Consider the following 5,807-nt stretch of genomic DNA (forward strand, 5'->3'; position numbering starts at 1 on the left):
AGGAATTGCTGTGGTCCAAATCAGAGATACTGTGGTCCAGGAGGGAGATCCTGAGGTCTAGTGTGAGATGCTGTAGATGGGAATTGCTGTGGTCCGGATTAGAGATGCTGTGGTCCAGAAGGGAGATCCTGAGGTCTGTGTGAGATGCTGAGGTTAAAGTGGTAGTTCTTGGTACACACTGTGAGGGATGAGGCCAGTACTGAGGCCAGGGAGGCTAGCTAGAGGAAAGAGTAAAGAGGTGGGTGGCATTTTCTTTGTCTCTTTTCTCCCTGGGAACACACTGAGACAGTGGAGGCATTTCTGGTCTCACATGATGGAGCTGTTTGCACTAAGATGGAAATCCACTTCAGATGGGCAGAATCAGTCTGAGGTGTGGGGTGCAGAGGGGCAGAGGCAAGGAGGGGCAGATCTGAGCCAAGAGGCCTGGGAGAGAGAAAGCAAACCACAGAAGGATGTGAAGGTTCAGAGAGATGGAAACTTGGAGATCTGAAGATGGGAAGAAGCAGAAACACATACCCAGAGGGACACACAGCTGAGCCGCACCCCAGCCCCTCACTGGGCATTCTAGACAGGTCTTTACTTTTGAGTCATGTCGTTTCTCAGGTCCTTTGCTGCCTCTCTGTAGCATCCCAGGCATCTCCCAGAGCCCAGTGGGACAATTTAGGCACAGTTTTGTTCGTGTGTTAATTCTCCTAACATCCATTTCCTCTAGGCTGGGAGTCCGTTGAGGACAGATCCTTGTGTTTTGTTTTTTCTGGTGAAGTTCACTATGGAGGGGTTGAACGGATGGACACAGGTGTACAGATAGGAACAAAGAGCACAGAGACAGACGGACATGGAGACAGACGGACAGGGGAAACAGTTTCATTATTTAGTTAACTGCTGGGGAGCACAGCCTCTGTCCACCTTCAGGGCTTGCACACAGTAGGCGTGGAAGATTCCTTATCCATGGTACTTGGGCCAGAAGAAATTGGGGTTATGGATTCCCCCCCTCTGTCTCTCTCTCTGTCTCTGTCTCTCTCTGTCTTTCTCTCTGTCTCTGTCTCTCTCTCTGTGCGTGTGTGTGCATGTGTATAGATGTGTTCATGTGTGTGTAGGTGCACATGTGTGCAGGAAAACGTATGGATCTAGGGGTCACCCTCAGCCATCACTCCTCAGTGTTACCCCCTTTTTTCTGAGACAGGGTCTCTCCAGGGTCTGTAACTCCCCGATTTAGAGAGGCTGAGCTCCAGGGATCCTCCTGTTTCTGCCTCCCCAGGGCTGAGATTATAAGCACCACCACACACGGCTTTTTTTTTTAATTTTTTAATTTTTCTATCCATTTTCTGGGGATGGAACTCAAGTCCTCACGCCTAGAGGGCAAGGGTTGTACCCACTGTGCCATCTTCTCAATCTGATTCTCAAGAATTTTCTAATACATGAGAAGTCAGAGAGAATAGGGAGATGACTCAGTTACAATCCCATACAGCCTGGTTCCCGGTACTTACATTAGGTGGTTCACAAATGCCTGTAACTCCAGTTCCAGGGGGCCCCATGCTCTCTTCTGGCTTTCTTGGGCACTACATGCATGTGCATATCCCCCCAGACACACCACACACACACACACACACACACACACACACACACACACACACTCTTAAATAAAACTAAAATATTTAAAAAACTATCACATTTATGTATTTACTTATTTATGCTATTTATATAATGTATGCCAGTGCACACTTTTCAAAGTCAGACGACAACTTGCAGAATTGGTTCTCTTCCTCTACCACGTGGGGCAAGGGGTGGAATATAAGCAACTCGACCACTGAGTCACCTTGGGCCCCTCTTAAACTTTTTCTGAAACGTAGTAACTCAGACTGGCCTTGAAGTCCTGGCTTCCTAAGTGCTGAGAGACAGTTTGCATACTCTTCCTAACACGCTTTGTGACATGGAATTCGCCAGTTGAAGCTGTTGGTTTTGTGTAAAACATTAGATTTTGCCAGGCGGCGGTGGTGTAAGCCTTTAATCCCAGTACTCGGGAGGCAGAGGCAGGCAGATCTCTGAGATCAAGGCCAGACTGGTCTACAAAGTGAGTTCCAGGACAGCCAGGACTGTTACATAGAGAAACCTGTCTTGAAAAACTAAACCAAACCACCACTACCACCAACAGCAACAAAACAAACAAACAAAAACCTTTAGATTCTGAAGTGTTTTTAGATTTCCTGACTTGGAGACCCTGAACCGCTGACTCATTTCCCTTTTGGTGACTGTGGATTAGAGAGGCCTGTACACTTCTTTTACAAATAAGGAAACTGAGGCACAGTGAGACAAATAAATACTGAAAGCCAGAGAAAGGCTGAGGCTGGGATTTAGATGGATCAGCAGAACAAGATGAGCTGGACAGAACCTGCACAGTGAGAAGGTGGCCAAAAAGTCAGACGCTGAGAAACTTGGGAGCTAGGGGGTAGCATAATAATAATAATAATAATAATAATAATAATAATAACAATTATTGTTATTATTCAGAAACAGAAAGGAAGACTACCATTTCTATATCACCCATTCCTTTGCATGTGTAGTTGGAATTGCTTTATAAACATAACCCTGGAGGCCCAGTACTATGCCTCACTATGTAAAAGAGGAGACAGAAAGGTCAAACAACCTGCAAGTGCAGCGAGCTTGAGAGGGAAGTGTGTGTTGATCACGTTGTTACCTCGTCTCTCAGAGAACTGCAGTGCAGAGTTGGAAAGATGCCCTGCTCCTGCAGGGACACAGGATATGGGGGAGCCTGCGGCAACCCAGGCTGGACAGCCCTCACCTGATCCATCTTCCCTTACTTCTACACACAGGTGAGGTGCAGCCTGGGCAGGCAAAGACCGGAGGCTCCAGTGTCTGGGGCAGGCTGCCAGACAAAGAGCACTCCTAGCAGGACTGGAAAAACAGGTTTTTCTGCTGCAGCAGGTGAACCAGGCTCCCACAGAGGAGACTCTTCCATTCCTGGCTGGGGTCCTGATGGGGGCCCAGGCAGCATCAGGTGACTTGGTGGAAGCTTTAGCCCAGCCCTGGGCATCCAAATATCCAAAGAGTCTATAATGTTCAGGAGGAAGCTCCACCCCAAGCCCCGTCTCCTCCATCTCCTTCCAAACGCCTCTGCATCTTAGAAAGCCTGCCAAATGATGATCCCTCCCCTAAAGATGCTCAAGACCACTCCCACAGGGTATTTAAACTGCTCCCCAGAAAACAAACACATAGTTTTCTTGTCTACCTTTCCTGCCTCCTCTCTGGGAGTCTGAAAGTCACCCGGGAGCATTGGTATCTATTAAAGCTGGGCTTTTTCTAATTCGGTTTGATTTGGTCTGATTTGCATCAGTGGAGAGATTTATTGGGATGCAGAAACTTTTCAGTGACTTGTTAAATTTTCCCTGCTAACCCTTCAAAGAACTGTAGGTTGAAGTTGAATTTCAAGGGCAGGGACAGGTTCCGCCCCTGCTTTACTCAGGGACACTGAGCTGGCCTCCCACCTAATAAAGAACAGTGTTTTCTGTCCTAAGTATGAACAAAGAGTGAGGGAGGCAGTGGGACATTCCACATGGCTTCCAAAGAGAAGCCAGGACCAAGTTGGGGCAACCTCCAGAATCCCCTTAAGAAGTGAAAATGGGGAGACTTTGGAGCTCTCAACAGCCTGGGGAGGTTCTGGCCTAGAGCTGGCCCAGAGAACATAATTGGACCCCAACAGCGGGAAGGAACGGGAGTGAATGGGCAAGAAAAGAGGGGCCTCAGTAAACATTCCCACAGTCAGCTCAGAGGAGGCTGCTGGTGCCGGCCATAACGATGGGGTACACATATCACAGGGGAACTGGTTCTGTCCCTAGTCGCTCCCCAGAATATTACACCACTGAAAGTGCCCCAATTTAAAGTCACAGGAGAGCCTGCTACATCAAAACACCCAGGAAAGAGAGCCCAGGTGTGGCTCAGTGACAGAGCTCAGCGCAGGCCTGTGGACATGTCTCAGGGGTGCCTTCCTAGTGTGCACCAGGCCCCGGGTTGCACTCTGAGCATCACAGGGGAAATGCTTTTTTGAAAAGAAAGGAAGTCTCAACTATCCTGGGAGCAGCCACAGGGTCTTCACCCAGACTTCTCCATGAGCCGGAGGAGCTAGAGCACTTAGTTCTGTTTTTATCACTGAATCTGGGCCCCATCACTCTGGTAACACCACCAATGCTAAGAGGTGGTTCTTGCCTTGGTTTCTGTGTTCTCCCTTGCTAGCCTGCTGCATGGGGAGGCTTCCGTGTTGCCTGCGGTCCCCTCTGATCTGTGTAACCCAGACTTGGCTCCCTGGGGCCTCATCTCTGCACATGGGGTTGAGCAGCTTTCTGAAATCAATGGTGTTGTTCTTTTGAAAAACTACAACTCCCAGACTCCTCTTGGACTATGGTTACCTGTGCGTGCACCTTCACGCAGGTATGGGATATTCCCAGATACCCTTGTGCTCCCCATTTAAAAGGCAGGGCCACACGAGGCCCCCCTCTCTCGTCCTGCCTTTCCTCGTGTGTCCCACATCCTTTGTCCTTTTGTGTTTCCCTCCCCCATTAAAGTGGACCCACGTGGGAGCCGCCGTGTCGTGTCTGTGTTTGTTCCGCCGTGCGTGTCTGTCCTGTGCCCCGTGTTTAAGAAGAACACCCCTGCCCTTTATTATTTTTTAAGAAGAACAAACTGGTGCCGTGATGGGGACTTCTTGTCCCGGGCCTTCCATCTGAGGCCCGGCCTTCGGGCCTGGGGCGCGCCTCCCGGAGTGCCGGAGACCTCTTTCCCGGGAATGAAGTCTACAACCGGGGACCTGACCACAGCCACCTGCCCACAGCCAACTGATTCGTGAGTTTATCCCCGTTGGCCTCTCCCCGTCCCGCCCTAGGGAACGCCTGGCCAGCTTTCTCTAGCGCGTTCTGGGTTGAGTTGCCTACCCCCTCCCCTTTTTTTTCCTTGGTTGACCATAGCTCCGCCTGCGGGTTGGGGATTCAGTGTCCTCAACTTCCTGCCAGGAATTTAGTATTCCTGGCCCGCCAGGAATTTGGTGTTCCTGGCCTCGTCTGCCTTTTTTCTCCCTCCTTTCTCTCTCTCTCTTTCACGTGCGGGCTCGTCACGGGACGGGCACCTCTCGGCTGCACGGTCAGCCCCCAAAAGGCTAATCTTCCCCTCCTGGCCAGGGTTTTTCCTGTCGGTAGCTAGGCTCGGGTTGATTTTTGGCCATTAGCACCACTTCTTGGGGCTTAGGGATTTATTGATTAACCATGGGAACCAAAAGTTCAAAGCCAATTTCTCCAAATTCCCCCCTCAGTCAACTCCTGGAATCTCTAAAGCCTCATGCTTTGATTCCCTCCAAACCCCGCTCCCTCGGTCCTCCAGAGCGCCTTTAAGCTCCACCCCCATCCGCCATATTGCCCCAAAATTCACGCCGCCCCTAACGTGCTCGCGGCCGCTAGTCAAATTAAGCCAGCCACAGTTCTGCCCTTGCGAGAGGTGGCTGCCACCGAGTACATCACCCAAGCTCAGTACCCCCTCTCTTCCCAAAGCCTCAGGGTCAAAACCTTTAATCTCTGACCTTTTAAAAAGGGGTTGCTCTGTCCTGGCGCCTTGCATACGTGCTTTGGCAGCTGCTGAACTTCTTATTAGTGAGTCAAAAAAACTAACCTTCGGAGCTCCCTGCTCATACTACCAACCAGCAGGCTGAGCTGATAGCTCTCACCCGTGCCTTTCAGCTAGCCGCGGGGCAGTCTTTAAATGTCTACACAGATTCTAAATATGCTTTTCATATCCTGTTGTCTCAC

The sequence above is a fragment of the Microtus ochrogaster genome, unplaced genomic scaffold (genome assembly GCF_000317375.1).
Source record: "Microtus ochrogaster isolate Prairie Vole_2 unplaced genomic scaffold, MicOch1.0 UNK14, whole genome shotgun sequence".
Classification (NCBI taxonomy): Eukaryota; Metazoa; Chordata; class Mammalia; order Rodentia; family Cricetidae; genus Microtus; species Microtus ochrogaster.